Source organism: Pseudophryne corroboree, chromosome 4 (assembly GCF_028390025.1).
Source record: "Pseudophryne corroboree isolate aPseCor3 chromosome 4, aPseCor3.hap2, whole genome shotgun sequence".
Taxonomy (NCBI): Eukaryota; Metazoa; Chordata; class Amphibia; order Anura; family Myobatrachidae; genus Pseudophryne; species Pseudophryne corroboree.
Genome location: NC_086447.1, coordinates 121,372,205 through 121,393,003, shown reverse-complemented (window position 1 = coordinate 121,393,003; position 20,799 = coordinate 121,372,205). Strand labels below are relative to the sequence as shown.

General features: G+C 46.7%; 1 long non-coding RNA gene across 1 annotated transcript; it reads right to left on the bottom strand.

Annotated features, from left to right (window-relative positions):
- Window positions 1-1,169: 1,169 nt before the first annotated feature.
- LOC134909016 (uncharacterized) lies at window positions 1,170-7,973 on the bottom strand. The gene is made up of 2 exons (XR_010175828.1): window positions 7,119-7,973; window positions 1,170-3,646 (listed from the first exon to the last, which is right to left on the bottom strand). It is a non-coding gene; the product is annotated as an uncharacterized LOC134909016 (long non-coding RNA).
- Between the last annotated feature and the right edge of the window lie 12,826 nt (window positions 7,974-20,799).

The following is a 20,799-nucleotide window of genomic DNA, read 5'->3' as shown; positions in this document are numbered from 1 at the left end:
TAGGTCGACAGGTGTGCGTGCTCTGTCATTTATGCGGATCACGGTCGACATTGCCGGCTACTGTTGGTACTTGTTTCTGTATATGCAGTGTCAGCAAGTCGGTAGTTGTATACTTGTCAAAAGTAAACTCGGTATGGGAGACACAGTAGTATGTGGGTGATTCTGTCGGCACCGACTTTTATTACTGGGTGTTAATTAACATGCGGTAACTACCTATGCCTGTATATATGTTATATGTATATGTAGGGTACGGTTCCGTGGGCCTGTAGCTCGTGCGCAGACATGGTAGTACATATAGGGGAGTGTTATTGAAATTATTATGTATCTTCCTTCAGTCCCCTTGGAGTTATAAAGTTGTTATTTTGCATGATTACTACTCCCTTCTGTCGACGAATACTAGGTTCTCTGTCGACCATATTGTTTCCTGGCGGATCCACAACTGGGGCTTCAGTACATGATCATACACAGTCAGAACACATTAATGTCACTAGGGACCCATTGGTTCCGGATAATCCGCTTATGTGTATGTATATATATATATATATATATATATATATATAGAGATATATATATAGATATAGATATATTTAGGATATGTGTGTAATTGTGTATTACCTTATGTGTATTCATATAAAATTTTTAATGGATGCTGCAGTAATAATATTCCTTCTCATGTGCTGGTCGCTCTGTTGGTAAAGCTCTTGGTCGGCCGTGACGAGTTGGTGTCAGGAAGAAGCCCGAATGTTTATTCTTTTCCGCTACGGATAGAATACTGTGAAAATCAACTCCTGGTCGACACGGGACCCTGTCGCAAAGGATCGTACACAGGAAGCTAAGTGATATTTTATTCTTTACTTTGGAGTTATGTACATTGCCTGCACATGGGGGGAATGTGGTATTCGGAAAGGCATCCGATAGATTTACCCTATAGAAAGAGGGGATGTGTCTTATGTTGATCCTTTTCTATAACATGGCGACGGGTTGCAGTGCGTCTGCAGTAGAACTGCTGAGGCTGAATCCGAGAGATACCGGAGTGTTTCCCTGGGACGGAGTACCGCTGTAGGGGTGTGAAAGGATTTGACCTTATTTTCTTTAACCCTCGATGTGATGGCCTTACAGACGTCTGGAGTGTAAACTTTTAACCACAAGGTACATGCACAGACAAGCAGTTAAAATTCACACTGTTTATTATAAAGTTAACAAGAGTATATAAGACAATGCATATGGGTGGAACTGACAAGTGTAAAAGGGCTCATTGGCTTAGGGGTAGGTGCCTGGGTGGGGTACGTAGGGGTGGTTAATACTTGACATAACATAATTGGATATAGCAGTTGCCAGGCAGATGTTATATATGTTGCATCAGGCGAAACTTAACAAAGGATCTTTTAGTAACACACAGAAGTAGAAAAAGCAGGTTTCATCTAGTAGAGAGCTGACCTTGGATGCCAGACCCACACAAGCCTGGTATCTGTATGAGAGACAAAGGCATCTAACACAGGGCAGCAGCATCCATTGCAAACACATAAGAGTTCATAAAGCATGTTTTAACCCTTCACTAGGGAAATAGAAATATTCACTTTAACACTGTAATTATTATAAGGAAACTGATCATATAAAAAGTAATATGTACAAAGACAGAAGAGGTAACCCTTCAATCCCCTCTTAGAATCATGATTATTATATGACATGATTCTTGAGTGAGGCTCCTTTCTTGTTTCTCCAGTTCTTGAGATATTGGACATAATCGTCGGGTCCCTTACTATCAGAGGAGGTGACAGGACTGGTGGTTATGTCATAATACATCAGGGCCTTATCAATGCCTTTGGAGGTAAGTTTCTTTCCACAGGGAATTACACAATAAACTATAATGCCTAAAAGAATTAAAGTTATGAGTTTAAATATGCTTATTTGCACAAGAGCCAGTTTCCAATTTTCAAACCATCCAAAATATTGGCTCCATGGGTTATCAATACCTGAATTTTTCTTAAGTTCTATGGATAAGGTTTCTAACTTGTTTATGGCTAAAGTAACCTTACCATTGGGACCAGTGTTGTCAGGAATATATGTACAACAGCCTTCCACCTTACTAATGTAAACACATGTACCGCCTTTTTCTGCTAGGATCATGTCAAGGGCCATTCTATTTTGGGATGTCATTTGGGAAGTGGCTTCTAGCTGTTCAGCTATACCTTTAAGAGCATCTTTGGTATCATTAACAAATCTTTGTTGATTATAATATATATAATTAATCCAGGCTACGTTTTTATTTACAGTTTCCCACATATGTAATAAATGTCGCCTAATGATCTAGTTTGGTTGACTAAAACAGTTGTTCTTTTATTTGCACAATACCCTGGTGGGAAGGTTTTTAAATTTCTCCCTGGGGTGATGTTAGATGTATAACAGGTATAGTTTCCAGGATATATGGTTATGGTGCTTCCTGGGTTGGGATTTTTTGACAATATGGGATATTCCCTTTTCCACATTTCGCACTGACTGTCATTTGTTTTGGTGTCATTAAAAAGGCTGAAAAAAACAATTTTCTTGTTCTAGGGGTATATTAAGGGGCACTGTACCTAGGTGGGGCCTAGATTTGCCACAGACATAACAGTTGCTTTTATTGTGTTTGTTAGCACTATACTTCATCCATTCCAACCAAAAATTAATGTCAGAGAAACCAGTTTCAATAGCTAGGGTGTCTTCAAAGGTAGGGTTAGTAATAGCCACCATATCTTTAAAAGTGGCAATATGGGGCTTTAAAGGTTTGTTTTGGGGAGCAATTTTAGGCTGGTATTTTGGGTTTTTATACATATCCCATAAATAAAACATTTGCCTTGCACTATAATACCCTGCTTGCCACCATATACCAAGTACATAAGTCTCATTGTCGCTTCTGCTAGGATTCACTATGTTTAGTCTAAACCTGTATGAATTTGGGCCTTCATCCATCTTATGAATGGATAGTCTAGAAAGTAGGGGTACTCCATATTTGCTCCATCTATTCTTTGCAAACGATGGGCCATATTTCCAATCTACTCCTGTATTCCACCCCACAGCTTCCCAGGAATTACAATTAGATCCATAATATCTATTGTCATAGTACCATTCGTCAGTAACACAAATATATACTGTCTCAGACATTCCTGATTTCCTCCTTTGTTGTATATAATATTTGTCATCAGCAATTTTGGGGAACATAAAATAGTCAAGGATATATGTGGCTACGTGTGTATTGGAGGAATTGTACCACAAGGTGGGGATCCCATTAGTCTGTGTAATATCAACCTCACATATTGTGTGGTGAGTGAGGGCCAGTAGGGCTATCAAGGTAGTCCCCAGGATAAAGATAGGGGACAGGTTCCTCATCTTCTTCTGTTCTTCTTTCTTCGCTAGGTGGGAGGTCAGGGCTGTCTGCCCCGGTTCGTACCTCACTGGAATCACTTGCTTCCCTCTCTAGGTCTGGTCTAGGAACCTTTTTTACTCGGGATGCATGGATCCAGGTAGGACTTTCCTCTGTCAGGACTGCTGTTCGGGTAACTGCTACGACCTCTGTCTCTGGACCATAGGTGAAGTCTCCTGGGCTCTTGTTCCTGGGGAGCACCTTCACCACGACTCTGTCTCCGACTTTAAAGGGGTGTGTAGGTTCCTGTGGATTCAAAAGGGTTTTTACAAACAACCTCATGTTCAATTTCATTCAGTTTTGTTATCAGGGACCTGACATACTCTTCTCTGATAAGTTCTAGATCTCCTTCCTGTATTACTAGTGGTTTCTTAGCCCAGGGTGTGGGAAAAGGCCTGCCCATTAGTATTTTAAATGGGGAGTAACCTAGAGTTTTCTGTGGGGTATTCAAGATGCTGGTGTTTAGCTTTATTAGGGTTGTTCCTGAGGCAAGTGATGCATCTGCTAACATACTGGTCCACAAGTGATTTGGCATTAGTAACATAAAAATCACTGGTTAGTAGGAGGAGTGTTGTGGCTTCACCACGGTGACCAACACCACGGCACTGGGCAACGAGCAAAGGGGCACTGGACTGGGGTATACAGGGTTTCCCCTCTTTGCAGATTAATCCTGATTTAGGATTTTTTCTGCAGAATTGGGTAAGTCCAGTCGGAGAGATCAGTATTAGTCGCAGCAGCTTGAAGTTGAGTGAGCAGATGGACGTTGTCAAGGGAGGGACATGCTCTAGTGAGTGCAATGAGTTCTGCAGCTTGCGCGGACTGATAAGGTATTGGTAGGGTTTCCAACACAGTATCAGGGAGGGTGACAATGGCATAGCTAGCCTGGTATGTATTGTCATTGGGCCTACTACAGGAGTCGTCAACAAAAACAATGTCTGTGCCTGGTATGGGAACGGGAGACATGTCAAGTCTGGGAGAAGTTTCAGCTTCAATGGAAGCAGCACAGTCATGTAGGTCGGGTGGTTCATCCTCGGGACCTTTCAAGCCTAAAAGGGCATTGAGAATGGGTGCAGGGCCAGAAGAACCAGCAGTGTACTTAATGGTAAGGGTAGGGTTACTCAAAAGGAGTACTTCATATCCACTAAGGCGTTGTGCTGACATGTGCTGTGTGTAAGCCTTTAAGTATTGCCAGGACATCATGTGTGGTGTGGAGTACTGTGATGTGGCCTAAAGTGAGGGTAGTGGCCATTTCTGCAACCATTGCACAGGCTGCCAAAGCCCTGAGGCAGGCAGGCATACCTTGTACAGACACTGGCATGACTTTGGAAAAAAAAAATGCCACGGGGCGCAACTTCCCTCCATGAAACTGTGTGAGCACCCCCGCCATGGTTTTACAATTGTCCCTTGCATATAGATGGAAAGGTAGTACATAACTGGGGAGGCCAAGTGCCGGACTTTTCATCAACATACATTTTAAACTTTCATATGCAGTTAACATTTCTTGTGACCATTGTACAGTTTTAGGTTTGTCCTTCAGTGTGGCTTGTCTCAAAATGTTATCACAATAAGAGCAATCAGATATCCACTGTCTGCAGTAATTTACCATACCCAGGAAGGACAGTAGTTCCTTCTGGGTAGTTGGGGTGACCAGGCCCAATACAGACTGTATGCATTGTGGACTGACTTTTCTCTCTCCCTGAGTGAGCACAAAACCTAAGTAATCAACATGCTTTTTACACCATTGCATTTTTATTTTGGACACCTTGTGTCCACATTCACAAAGCCAGTTTAGTAATGAAACACCATCCTCTCGGCAGGCCTCCCCAGTTTTACTACAGAGCAGCAGATCATCTGCATACTGTAGCAGGACTGAACCATGGTGAGGTTGCCAGGGCCTCAATGTGGCCTGGAGACAACAGGTGCGTCAATAATCTGCACCAGGTAAGTTGTTTACCCTCAAAAGAAAAGGCAAAAAGTAATTGTGTCTGTGAATCTACAGATATGCTGAAAAAAAAGGCATTCTTCAAATCAATTTCAGAGAAGAACACAGCATCTGCAGGGATTGCAGAAATGAGTGAGTTTACATCTGGAACAATTGGTGCAACTGGGACAATTAACTGATTGATCGCTCTGAGATCCTGTACAAATCCCAAACTACCATCAGCTTTGGCAACAGGGTTCACAGGAGTACAGTATGGTGATACAATATGTCTGAGATACCCTGTTGTAAGAATTGCTGTATCATGGGGCGGAGACCTTCTATCTTTTCTGGTGAGAGGGGGTATTGCATAAGTCAGAACACAAAACACTGGCTGCTGCACCGCTGTCCACTAAAAAGGGAATTTTACTTCCATTTATAATAAGTGGCAGCAGAGGTGAATCTCACTATGACGGGAGAGTTGAATAAAGGCTGGGATACCCTCCTCCGGGCCCCGTCAGTGCGCGGGGTCTTTGGAATGTTCCCTGACTGCGGGGTTGGTTCTGTCTGTCAAAGCGTCTGGAGCTCTGATAGTTATGAGTGGGCGCAGGTTTCTTTTTACAAGCTACAGCGACAGGCAAAAAAAACACAGGCAAAAAAAAAACTTCCTTCATATGTGTATAGCTGCGTCCTTTGCAAGTTTTGCGTAAATAAGATATACAGCCATCGAGGGTAATGGTGGGCTTGGGACAGTGTTTTACTATTATCTAAACTCTGGGTTATTGGTGCGTTAGGGATAGAGCTAGTGGACGCACCCTCCAGCAGTGAAGTTGGAAGCGATCCCATTTAGTGTGAAAGGGTTACTGCTGCCAAGAGATTTGTGTCTCTGAGCGCAGGATACATTGGAATGCAAAAAAGGGGGGGGGGGGGGGGGCGAGAGGGATTTCAAAGACTTACAATTCCTCTGCAGCTTCGCTTCTGTGCTATTGGAAACTGACATTTTTTCTTAAATCTCCATATAGAAAAGGTAATTACTGCCTTCCCGTAGGAATGGGTCCCGTCCTGCTTTCTCTGTCCATCCCGCTAAATTATCCACCCATGGGTTAACTAAATAATACTCTGAGGTAGAGTTACGGGCAACATACATCCTGCATGTCTCACCAGGGAGGGGCGGGGGATATGCAGTTTTTTTTACTCTGACTAGAGCCCATTGTCAGACAGTAATATAAATCAACAGTACAACTTTTTAAAAGAAAATTATCTAAAATATACGACACTCTACTTATACATAGGTCCCTCCCATAGTAAAAATGCAATCTACACCAGCTTTCTACGCAATTTCCACAACAACCCACAACAACTGTCTATGCAATATCACAACAAAAATGCAGTTTACAAAAAAAACCTTCTATGCAATTTCACAACAAAAAGACTTTCTATGAAATTTCACAACAAAAAAAATGCAATTTACAAAAACTTTCTATGCATGCATTAGCTAACACCAGTTAATTAGTCATTGACAATATCACAATATTATCTGTATAATGAGAACATGAAATCTTTTGACGGGTACGCTTACCTTCGTACAAGATGTCAGAAAAAATACAGCGTTTTAGACAGGAAGCAAGAAAAGTGTTTGAGTAAAGATATCTGGCAGACGAAAACTTACCAGCCGTCTGGACCAAATATAAGAACTTATCTCACTACAAACATACAGAAATATATAGGCGATCAAATCGGGGTATTCTCTACGTTACGTATAGACTCCCAGGTCTATTTTTAAGTATCCCAGATACTAACGTCTTTGGAGAAGTGCGCTCGGACCCCTGGTCCCTTCTCAGACGTATCTTTAAGTCCCAGACATTAAAGATTCTATGGTATCCCTGATACCTGTTTTAAAAACTTCGTAATATTAAGTCCCGGACTTAAATATTACCTTGTCACGTGTTCCCGGAACACTGACACGGATTCAGCTTCAGTGTATGACCGCAATCCCGCATAGCAAAGACAGACAATAAATCTTCTATCTTTATTATTCGGGGACGATCACTGAATCCCGGACATAACCCCCAGCTGAAAGGATTTGACCTTATTTTCTTTAACCCTCGATGTGATGGCCTTACAGACGTCTGGAGTGTAAACTTTTAACCACAAGGTACATGCACAGACAAGCAGTTAAAATTCACACTGTTTATTATAAAGTTAACAAGAGTATATAAGACAATGCATATGGGTGGAACTGACAAGTGTAAAAGGGCTCATTGGCTTAGGGGTAGGTGCCTGGGTGGGGTACGTAGGGGTGGTTAATACTTGACATAACATAATTGGATATAGCAGTTGCCAGGCAGATGTTATATATGTTGCATCAGGCGAAACTTAACAAAGGATCTTTTAGTAACACACAGAAGTAGAAAAAGCAGGTTTCATCTAGTAGAGAGCTGACCTTGGATGCCAGACCCACACAAGCCTGGTATCTGTATGAGAGACAAAGGCATCTAACACAGGGCAGCAGCATCCATTGCAAACACATAAGAGTTCATAAAGCATGTTTTAACCCTTCACTAGGGAAATAGAAATATTCACTTTAACACTGTAATTATTATAAGGAAACTGATCATATAAAAAGTAATATGTACAAAGACAGAAGAGGTAACCCTTCAGGGTGTCCTCGGTTTAGTCGATCTTGGCAGACACCGCGGGTAAGTCTGACTACGTGTGTTGAATTCCCTCGCAACGGTTGGTGACGCGTTCGGTTGTGGGATGCTGTCAGTTTAACCGGTTTGATACTTTTCTTTTTTCCTTTCGGTGCAAATTGTGGAAGGTGACAAGGTAAGAGTTCTGCAGCCTTGTTAGGTTCGAAGAAGCGGATGTTGTTGTCTGTTGTCTAACACATCCATGGCATGTCGGTGGTCTATCTGACTGGAGGCCACTCTGGTGGAAACTCGTCTAGTACTCTTCAGTCAGTCCGAGATTGGACATGGACCTGGGAGTTACTCATAGAAGACATGCTGGGGTTTACAGATGATTCCCCTCACTGATTTTTTTTTTAATAGATCTTAGCGATTCCCCTCTGGAAGGGGAGGTAGTACGCGACGCCATACCAGAGTGGTGTCAGGTTCAGGACATTGTCCTGCTATCCCAAAAAAAAAAAAATAATTAAAAATTCTAGAATATAAAGTTTCTACGTATGAAGGTGCTTCAGCACGTAAAGGTAGAAAAGGGGTTAAATGCGTTTTTCCCCACATTTAGCTTACCTAGGTCGATATCCAGGTTGTCGTTGCCATTTCACCGGAGTGATGGCAGTATGATGGGTTCTTTAAATAGTAAGTCCCATTGTTATTATGTACTGAGACACTCTCCTGCTTAAGGCGAGGTCATGAAACGAGTGGTGCAAATCGTTGTTTCCCTCTGACTGTTCTTCAACACAGGTTATAGCTGTTGTTCCCAATGACGCAGATGTCGGAAGGTTCTGTGTTTCCTATGGAAAGAGGTCTGAGGATGCTGACTCGGATCAGTTTTGCAGTGACAATCCATCAATATGTCCGTTGATGAAGGTGTTGGTGCGGCCTCAGAGGCTTTTCGGTGAGCAGGTCAACTGCCAAGGTGGTTTTCACGGGGCCAGTTGGACCTGTGGTCCGGGTCTCACCGATACATGCGGATTATAATCCTAATAGTCAGGATATCGCTCCTGTGGTGTCAGCTCAGTTCTCACCCCCTAGAGCAGGGGTGGGCAATTATTTCAGCTGAGGGGCCACTTGACATTTCCTGTCAGTATCCGAGGGCCACACACAAAATAGCAGCTCCCCCCACTTGCCAAAAATATAGGGACGTGGCTTCATGTGGAAGGAGTGTGGACAAAAAATAATACAGATTCGTTTTAGGCTGCACAATAGTCTCCATTATTCAAATTGCGCCACTTACACGCATTACAGCAAGTAGAGCTCCCTTTTACACAGTACGGAAGGTACCCTTTTACACATTAACATTTTATTTAGGATAATTATTGCGCAGCAAGCAAATTATCCAGTGTCTTATGGCCTCTGGGGAAAGGTGTGACACAGTGATAGGACACGGGGAGTGTGACACAGTGACAGAACACGAGGGGTCACAGATTAGAGTCGGCACACACACAGTCCAGTCTCCGGGGGCAGCCAGCATCTTCGGGGAAGCTGGACATGCCCCCGAAGCGAAAGAGAAAAGACCCACCAGACCACGCCCCTTTCAAATTAAGCCGCACCCCCTTTTGGGCACCACACTGCTTGAGCGGGGGGTGTGTGTGTGTGTGTGTAATAGTACCGAGTGCGCTCCGGGTGTCACCACACCCGGTGACGCCTCTGGGCGACACGGTGACAGAACACGGTGGGGTTGACAGTGACAGAACACCATGGGGGTGACACGGTGACAGTACACGGGGGGTGTGACACAGTGACAGAACATGGGGGGGTGACACAGTGACAGCACACGGTGGGGGTGACACGGTGACAGCACACGGGGGGTGACACGGTGACAGCACACGGGGGGGTGACACAGTGACAGCACACGGGGGGGTGACACAGTGACAGCACACGGGGGTGACACAGTGACAGAACACGGTGGGGGTGACACGGTGACAGAACACGGTGGGGGTGACACGGTGACAGAACACGGGGGGGTGTGACGCGGTGACAGAACACGGTGGGGGTGACGCGGTGACAGAACACGATGGGGGTGACACGGTGACAGAACACGGTGGGGGTGACACGGTGACAGAACACAGTGGGGGTGACACGGTGACAGAACACAGTGGGGGTGACACGGTGACAGAACACGGGGGGGTGACACGGTGACAGAACACGGGGGGGGTGACAGTGACAGAACACGGGGGGGTGACAGTGACAGAGCACGGGGGGGGGGGGTGACAGAACACGGGGGGGGGGTGACAGTGACAGAACACGGGGGGGGGGTGACACAGTGACAGAACACGGGGGGGGGTGACACAGTGACAGAACACAGGGGGGTGACACAGTGACAGAACACGTGGGGGTGACACAGTGACAGAACACGGGGGGGGTGACACGGTGACAGAACACGGGGGTTGTGACACGGTGACAGAACACGGGGTGTGTGACACGGTGACAGAACACGGGGGGGTGACACGGTGACAGAACACGGGGTGTGTGACACGGTGACAGAACACGGGGGGTGTGACACGGTGACAGAACACGGGGGGGGGGGGTGACACGGTGACAGAACACAGGAGGGTTTGGTACAGCGAGAGCTAAAGATCTCTCCCCCCAACCTAAAAACAGTCTGACGCCACTGTCCGCACACACAAATACACACACACACACACACACACACACACACACACACACACGCTCTCATATATATATATATATATATATTTACACACACACTTTCTCTAACGTCCTAAGTGGATGCTGGGAACTCCGTAAGGACCATGGGGAATAGCGGCTCCGCAGGAGACTGGGCACATCTAAAGAAAGCTTTAGGACTATCTGGTGTGCACTGGCTCCTCCCCCTATGACCCTCCTCCAAGCCTCAGTTAGATCTCTGTGCCCGAACGAGAAGGGTGCACACTAGGGGCTCTCCTGAGCTTCTTAGTGAAAGTTTTAGATTAGGTTTTTTATTTTCAGTGAGACCTGCTGGCAACAGGCTCACTGCATCGAGGGACTAAGGGGAGAAGAAGCGAACTCACCTGCGTGCAGAGTGGATTGGGCTTCTTAGGCTACTGGACATTAGCTCCAGAGGGACGATCACAGGCCCAGCTTGGATGGGTCCCAGAGCCGCGCCGCCGGCCCCCTTACAGAGCCAGAAGGCAGAAGAGGTCCGGAAAATCGGCGGCAGAAGACGTCCTGTCTTCAACAAGGTAGCGCACAGCACTGCTGCTGTGCGCCATTGCTCTCAGCACACTTCACACTTCGGTCACTGAGGGTGCAGGGCACTGGGGGGGGGGCGCCCTGAGACGCAATAAAAACACCTTGGATGGCAAAAAAAATGCATCACATATAGCTCCTGGGCTATATGGATGCATTTAACCCCTGCCAGAATCCATAAAAAAGCAGGAGAAAAGTCCGCGAAAAAGGGGCGGAGCCTATCTCCTCAGCACACTGGCGCCATTTTCCCTCACAGCTCCGTTGGAGGGAAGCTCCCTGTCTCTCCCCTGAAGTCACTACACTACAGAAAGGGTTAAAAAAAGAGAGGGGGGCACTAATTGGGCGCAGTATTAACTATACAGCAGCTATAAGGGGAAAAACACTTATATAAGGTTATCCCTGTATATATATAGCGCTCTGGTGTGTGCTGGCAAACTCTCCCTCTGTCTCCCCAAAGGGCTAGTGGGGTCCTGTCCTCTATCAGAGCATTCCCTGTGTGTGTGCTGTATGTCGGTACTTTTGTGTCGACATGTATGAGGAGAAAAATGATGTGGAGACGGAGCAGATAGCCTGTAATAGTGATGTCACCCCCTAGGGGGTCGACACCTGAGTGGATGAACTGTTGGAAGGAATTACGTGACAGTGTCAGCTCTGTATAAAAGACAGTGGTTGACATGAGACAGCCGGCTACTCAGCTTGTGCCTGTCCAGACGTCTCATAGGCCGTCAGGGGCTCTAAAGCGCCCGTTACCTCAGATGGCAGATATAGACGCCGACACGGATACTGACTCCAGTGTCGACGGTGAAGAGACGAATGTGACTTCCAGTAGGGCCACACGTTACATGATTGAGGCAATGAAAAATGTTTTACACATTTCTGATAATACGAGTACCACCAAAAAAAGGGGTATTATGTTCGGTGAGGAAAAACTACCTGTAGTTTTCCTGAATCTGAGAAATTAAATGAGGTGTGTGATGATGCGTGGGTTTCCCCCGATAACAACGGATAATTTCTAAAATGTTATTGGCATTATATCCTTTCCCGCCAGAGGTTAGGGTGCGTTGGGAAACACCCCCTAGGGGGGATAAAGCGCTCACACGCTTGTAAGGGCTCTACCTTCGCCTGAGATGGCCGCCCTTAAGGATCCTGCTGATAGAAAGCAGGAGGGTATCCTAAAAGGTATTTACACACATACTGGTGTTATACTGCGACCAGCAATCGCCTCAGCCTGGATGTGCAGTGCTGGGTTGGCGTGGTCGGATTCCCTGACTGAAAATATTGATACCCTAGATAGGGACAGTATATTTTTGCCTATAGAGCATTTAAAAGATGCATTTTTATATATGCGTGATGCACAGCGGAATATTTGCCGACTGGCATCAAGTCTAAGCGCGTTGTCCATTTCTACCAGTAGAGGGTTATGGACACGTCAGTGGTCAGGTGATGCGTATTCCAAACGGCATTTGGAAGTATTGCTTTATTAAGGGAGGAGTTATTTGGGGTCGGTCTTTCAGACCTGGTGGCCACGGCAACAGCTGGGAATTCCACGTTTGTACCCCAGGTCGCCTCTCAACATGAGAAGACGCCGTATTATCAGGCGCAGTCTTTTCGTGGACAAGCGGGCAAAAGGTTCCTCATTTCTGCCCCGTGACAGAGGGAGAGGAAAAAGGCTGCAGAAATCAGCCAGTTCCCAGGAACAGAAACCCTCTCCCGCCTCTGCCAAGCCCTCAGTATACGCTGGGGCTTTACAAGCAGAATCAGGCACGGTGGGGGTCCGTCTCAATGAATTTCAGCACGCAGTGGGCTCACTCGCAAGTAGACCCCTGGATCCTTCAGGTGATATCTCAGGGGTACAAATTAGAATTCGAGACGTCTCCCCCTCGCCGTTTCCTAAAGTCGGCTTTACCGATGTCTCCTTCTGACAGGGAGACAGTTTTGGAAGCCATTCACAAGCTGTATTCCCAGCAGGTGATAATCAAGATACCCCTCCTGCAACAGGGAACGGGGTATTATTCCACACTGTTGTGGTACCGAAGCCGGACGGCTCGGTGAGACCGATTCTAAATCTAAAATCTTTGAACACTTACGTACAGAGGTTCAAATTCAAGATTGAGTCACTCAGAGCAGTGATTGCGAACCTGGAAGAAGGGGACTACATGATGTCTCGGGACATCAAGGATGCTTACCTTCATGTCAAAATTTACCCTTCTCACCAAGGGTACCTCAGGTTTATGGTACAGAACTGTCACTATCAGTTCAGACGCTGCCGTATGGATGGTACACGGCACCCCGGGTCTTTACCAAGGTAATGGCCGAAATGATGATATTCCTTCGAAGGAAGTGAATTTTAGTTATCCCTTCCTTGGACAATTCCCTGATAAGGGTAAGATCCAGGGAACAGTTGGAGGTCGGTGTAGCACTATCTCAGGTAGTGTTGCGGCAGCACGATTGGATTCTCAATATTCCAAAATCGCACCTGGTTCCGACGACGTGTCTTCTGTTCCTAGGGATGATCCTGGACACAGTCCAGAAAAAGGTGTTTCTCCCGGAGGAGAAAGCCAGGGAGTTATCCGAGCTAGTCAGGAACCTCCTAAAACAGAGCCAAGTCTCAGTGCATCAATGCACAAGGGTTCTGGGTAAAATGGTGGCTTCCTACGAAGCAATCCCATTCGGCAGATTCCACGCAAGAACTTTCTAGTGGGACCTGCTGGACAAATGGTCCGGATCGCATCTTCAGATGCATCAGCGGATAACCCTGTCACCAAAGACAAGGGTGTCCCTCCTGTGGTGGTTGCAGAGTGCTCATCTTCTAGAGGGCCGCAGATTAGGCATTCAGGACTGGGTCCTGGTGACCACGGATGCCAGCCTGCGAGGCTGGGGAGCAGTCACACAGGGAAGGAATATCCAGGGCTTATGGTCAAGCCTGGAGACATCACTTCACATAAATATCCTGAAGCTAAGGGACATTTACAATGCTCTAAGCTTAGCAAGACCTCTGCTTCAAGGTCAGCCGGTGTTGATCCAGTCGGACAACATCACGGCAGTCACCCACGTAAACAGACAGGGTGGCACAAGAAGCAGGAGGGCAATGGCAGAAGCTGCAAGGATTCTTCGCTGGGCGGAAAATCATGTGATAGCACTGTCAGCAGTATTCATTCCGGGAGTGGACAACTGGGAAGCAGACTTCCTCAGCACGACCTCCACCCGGGAGAGTGGGGACTTCACCCAGAAGTCTTCCACATGATTAAAAACTCGACAGGTATTGCACCAGGTCCAGGGACCCTCAGGCAATAAGCTGTAGACGCTCTGGTAACACCGTGGGTGTACCAGTCAGGGTATGTGTTCCCTCCTCTGCCTCTCATACCCAAGGTACTGAGATTGATAAGATGGAGAGGAGTAAGCACTATATTCGTGGTTCCGGATTGGCCAAGAAGGACTTGGTAACCGGAACTTCAAGAGATGCTCACGGAGGATCCGTGGCCTCTACCTCTAAGAAGGGACCTGCTCCAGCAAGGACCCTGTCTGTTCCAAGACTTACCGCGGCTGCGTTTGACGGCATGGCGGTTGAACGCTGGATCCTGAAGGAAAAAAGGCATTCCGGATGAAGTCATCCCTATCCTGATCAAAGCCAGGAAGGATGTAACCGCAAAAACATTATCACCGCAATTGGCGAAAATATGTTGCGTGGTGCGAGGCCAGTAAGGCCCGACGGAGGAAATTCAACTGGGTCGATTCCTACATTTCCTGCAAACAGGAGTGTCTATGGGCCTGAAATTGGGGTCCATTAAGGTTCAAATTTCGGCCCTGTCAATTTTCTTCCAAAAAGAACTAGCTTCAGTCCCTGAAGTTCAGACGTTTGTAAAAGGGGTACTGCATATACAGCCTCCTTTTGTGCCTCCAGTGGCACTTTGGGATCTCAATGTAGTTTTGGGTTCCAAAAGTCACATTGGTTTGAACCACTTAAATCTGTGGAGTTAAAATATCTCACATGGAAAGTGGTCATGCTGTTGGCCCTGGCCTGGGCCAGGCGCGTGTCAGAATTGGCGGCTTTATCCTGAAAAAGCCCTTATCTGATTTTCCATTCGGACAGGGCGGAATTGAGGACTCGTCCTCAGTTTCTCCCCAAGGTGGTTTCAGCGTCTCACCTGAACCAACCTATTGGTGGTGCCTGCGGCTACTAGGGACTTGGAGGCCTCCAAGTTGCTAGACGTTGTCAGTGCCCTGAAAATATATGTTTCCAGGACGGCTGGAGTCAGGAAATCTGACTCGCTGTTTATCCTGTGTGCACCCAACAAGCTGTGTGCTCCTGCTTCTAAGCAGACTATTGCTCGTTGGATTTGTAGTACAATTCAGCTTGCACATTCTGTGGCAGGCCTGCCACAGCCAAAAATCTGTAAATGCCCACTCCACAAGGAAGGTGGGCTCATCTTGGGCGGCTGCCCGAGGGGTCTCGGCTTTACAACTTTGCCGAGCAGCTACTTGGTCAGGAGCAAATACGTTTGTAAAATTCTACAAAATTGATATCCTGGCTGAGGAGGACCTGGAGTTCTCTCATTTGGTGCTGCAGAGTCATCCGCACTCTCCCGCCCGTTTGGGAGCTTTGGTATAATCCCCATGGTCCTTACGGAGTCCCCAGCATCCACTTAGGACGTTAGAGAAAATAAGAATTTACTTACCGATAATTCTATTTCTCATAGTCCGTAGTGGATGCTGGGCGCCCATCCCAAGTGCGGATTGTCTGCAATACTTGTACATAGTTATTGTTACAAAAATCGTGTTATTATTGTTGTGAGCCATCTTTCAGAGGCTCCTCTGTTATCATGCTGTTAACTGGGTTCAGATCACAGGTTATACGGTGTGATTGGTGTGGCTGGTATGAGTCTTACCCGGGATTCAAAATCCTTCCTTATTGTGTACGCTCGTCCGGGCACAGTATCCTAACTGAGGCTTGGAGGAGGGTCATAGGGGGAGGAGCCAGTGCACACCAGATAGTCCTAAAGCTTTCTTTAGATGTGCCCAGTCTCCTGCGGAGCCGCTATTCCCCATGGTCCTTACGGAGTCCCCAGCATCCACTACGGACTATGAGAAATAGAATTATCGGTAAGTAAATTCTTATTTTCTCTCACTCACTTTTCCCATTAACTTACTGATCTGGCTGGCAGTGGCAGGAAGGATGGATTTGCAGCAGTCTGGCTCTTGTCCGTGTAGCTCCGCCCCCTGAGGTCCAATGTAGCCCCGCCCCTTCATCGGCACGTAGCCCCACCCCCTTTTCGGCTGAACACAGCCGTTGTCACTGGGGAGTCTGGAGGCGGGAGGAGGAGGCTGCTACAACGCAGCAGGGGAGAGAGGCGCCGCTGGCAGCTTGGAGGTACTGCAGTGCAGAGCAATGACAAGCAGCTCAGCTGGTCAGGCCGCTTGTCATTGCTTGCTGGTGGGAGACAGTGGGCCGGGCAGGATCGGTTTGCAGGCCGCATCCGGCCCGCGGGCCGTATTTTGCCCACCCCTACCCTAGAGGGACGAGGGTTAGGAATCCAGGATGTGATCCTGGTGTCCACGCATGCAGATTTCCGAGACTGGGGAGCAGTCCTTGCAAGAGAAGTATTTCCAGAGAAAAAGGTCAAGCTGGGAAGCTTGTCTGCAATAAGCTTTCTTGAATTATGAGCTATTTTCAATGAACATGTGCTTCGTGTAATGCTCATGTTAACTCTGTCGGAGGACCTAACAGCAGTGGTGTAATTAAGATGCTAGGGCGAAACAAGGAGCAAAGCGGCAATGGCATAAGCCGAAAAAGGTTTTCCACTGGGTGAAAAGACTGGTAAACGCTATATGGCAGCCTTCGTTTCGGATGTGAACGATGGAGAAATAGATTCCGTTACAGACGCGATCTCCATCCGGGTGAAATACAGTCATCATCGAGAAGTTTTCACTGAAGTGACAAGTCTTTGAGAAGTGTCTCAAGTCGATTGGTTGGCGTCTCGCCTCAACGAGAGATCTCAGGGAGATTGTTCCGGATCAGGGAACACTCCAGTTATAGCAATGGATGTCTTTGGGACACCTTGGGTGTTTTCAGTCGGTTTATGTGTCCCCTACGGTTTTCACTCTTGAGAAGGTGATAAAAGTAAGAGGAAAAAAGGTTCAGGCGACCCTCATTGTTCCGGTCTAACCAAGGAGGACTGGGTATCCAGTTCTTCAAGATTTGCTCATAAGAGATCCATGGCCTCTTCCTCTGCGTGAGACGCTGTTACAACAAGATCTGAGCGTATATCAAGACTTACCGCGGCTGCGTTTGACGGCGTGGCGGTTGAACGTCATATCCTTGCCAAAAAAGGCTATTCCCAGAGAAGTCATATCCACACTTCTTCAGGCTAGGAAAGAAGTAACGGCAAAGCCTTCCCACCGGGTTTGAGGACAATATGTGTCTTGGTGTGAATCCAAGAAGGCTACTACGGAAAATTTTCAGTGGGGTCGTTCTTCTCCATTCTTTGCAAGCAAGTGTGGGTTCAGGTCTAAAGTTAGGCTCCGTTATGTACGTTTTTGGCCTTATCACTTTTCGGTCAAGAAAGAATAGGCACCCTTTCCGGAAGTGCGTACCTTCGTGAAGGGAGTACTGCACATCCGAACTCCATTGTGCCCCCGCGGGCACCGTGGGACCTTGACGTGGTGTTGCGATTTCTTGTGTCACACTGTTTGGAACCTTTGTGAAAGGTTGTGTTACATTTTCTCTTTTGGACAGTGGTCATGATATTGGCTTTGGCATCCGCAAGGCGGGTGTACGAAGTAGCGGCTTTGTCTCACAAGAGCCCTGTTTGATCTTCCATGTGGATAGAGAGGAATTGAGAACTCGGATAATAGTTCTGTCTCATGTGTTTTCTGGGTTTTGCAGAATTCAGCCTGTTTTGATGCCGTTGGTTACTTAGGCATTAGCTGAGTCAAAGTCTCTCGATGTAGTCAGGGCTTTGAATATTTAGGTCACCAATTTGGCTCGGATTGGGGAAACAGAGGCTCTGTTTGGTATGTTTCCAGAGTGTTTGGGCGCCTGCGTCTATGCAGTCTGTTACACGCTGGATCTGTGATACGATTCGGCGTGCTCGTTCTACGACTGGTTTGTCGTTACCGAAGTCGGTGGAGACCCATTCTACTTGGAAGATGGGTTTTTTCTTGGACGGTTGTCCGAGGAGTCTCGACGGTTCTACTTTGCCGAGCGACTGCTTGGTCGGGTTCAAACACTTTTGCTATGCTCTACAAGTTCGATACCCTGGCTGATGGGGACCTTTTGTTTACTCAATCGGTGCTGCAAAGTCGTCCGCACTCTCCCGCCCGGTCTGGAGCTTTGGTATAAACCCCATGGTCCCTATGGAGTCCCCAGAATCCTCTAGGACGTCTGAGAAAATAGGATTTTAATACCTACCGGTAAATCCTTTTCTCTTAGTCCGTAGAGGATGCTGGGCGCCCATCCCAGTGCATACTGTGTCTGCAGTAATTGGTTATGGTTACACTCTGGTGGTGTTTCTTTCTGTCAGGCTGGTGCTGACATTGTTCATGACATGGCATGCGGTGTCTTCTTAATGGTTGTGTTAACACACAGGTTGTGTTACATATTCTCTCAGCATATGGCTGTATATTTTTCATACCGTGGGCTGGTACTCTATTGAATGCCACGTTTTGCGGTATGTTCGTGGTGTGAGCTGGTATGACACTCACTGTGTTTAAAGTATAAATTCTTTCCTCGAAATGTTCGTCTCTCCTGTGCACAGTTTCTATAACTGAGGTCTGGGGGAGGGGCATAGAGGGAGGAGCGAGTTCACACCCAGTCAAAGTCTTTTTTAGCGTGCCCAAGCTCCTCCGAATCCCGTCTATACCCCATGGTCCTTACGGAGTCCCCAGCATCCTCTACGACTAAGAGAAAAGGATTTACCGGTAGGTATTAAAATCCTATTTTAACATTTGCCTCCCTTATAACACCAATGCCAATTAACATTTCTTATGTCTTATTTTCCTATACTGCATTTTGTTTTTTACATTTTGATGCTGCGGGCTGTCTAGTTTTATATTTATTATGCATTGTAGATTTGCTGGCAACTTGCACAAATACATTCAACACTTCCTGCCTTGTCCCAGAGGGAGATAGCAAATGTTAGCACACAAATAGAAACATAACTAGATGGAAATAATATCAGGAAATAAAGTCAGCACATCTACAGGATGCCAGAGAGGAAAATGACATGGCAAAGTGTTGAACTAATATATTACATGTCATATATACGTACTGCACAAGACAAACATACTGTACATACCGCACACAGACTACATTTCATAAAAAAAAAAAAAAATCACTGGACCTGGCCTTATTCAGAGGTAGACGGAGTTGCATTAGCTAATGAGATATTTTTTCTTTCAGATTTGCGACTCTGATAATATGCACATCCATACCTTCCAACATTTGTGTCCCTGGAAAGAGTGACTCTTCTGCACGAAGGCGGGCGCTCCCAAAAAAGGTACGTGGCCCTCATCTGTGAGCTGCTTGCCATGTCCCCTGTCCCTCTCTCCCAGTGTATAGATGCTGTGCGCATGCGCGCAGTGTCTATTCACCACTAACAGAGCTGCCACTGACAGGAGCCTCCCAACTAAGCCCCCCCCCCCCCATCCCCCACTGCGGTCCCCGGATGGGACAGTGGGACAGTCCCTAAAAAAACGTGACTTTCTGGTGAAAATCGGGACATTTGGGAGGAATGCATATGCTATTTTCTGCCTCCGCCTTGTGCACCAAGACAGTACATGTGGACACAGTGAACCAATGGTGCATTAGCGCTATTTCAAAAGAGAAAAGAATAAGATGAACGACTGCACTGTGAGAAGAGAGGTCAGCAGACTTTATTTCAACAGGGTATCAGTGTCCATGTGAATACTGAGAGTATAAATGATGGCATAAGCTCTGCTTCCCAAACGTCAGCTATAGTGGGGTGAAAGACCGAAGTGCCGCAGGGGGCCTGAAATACATGAAAGCCTAGGGCCCCAGGCATGAATTAATGCAACCCTGGCTGGAGGCCTAAATGTTGAATAGATTATGTTTGAGATATTCTGGAAAGATGTCCAAGACAGTGTCTTCTAAAACGTCAGTGGAATGAAGGCGCATTGCTGCACAATTGCACACACTGACAGACCCATGGTGTCTAGTCTACTGTGTGTATATACAGTAGATGCTCATCACCAGGGCTTAAAGTGGTCCTGGTGAGGTGGTGGAACTCATGGAGGAGGATCATGGAGGCACTAGGATCTGAGGAAGGAGTAGGTGGTTGCAGATCATCAACAACACTAGTGCTGCCTGTATCATCGATTGACGCAGATGATGGGGTGGGCTTTTCTGTTGGAATTACTGTGCAGGACAATGGAGATGGTGGAACTAGTTCCCCCTACCATTACAGGTGGTGGAACTCAGTTCCACCTCGTCCCAGCCCACACTTAAACCCCTGCTCATCACCCAATTTAACCACTTAACTGGCATGGTCAGATCACATGCGACATTTCTGGATAACCAAACCGCACATCTCTATTTTTCTATTGATGTTTTCATTTTTTTTAATGTCCACTGACAATACAGTATTTTA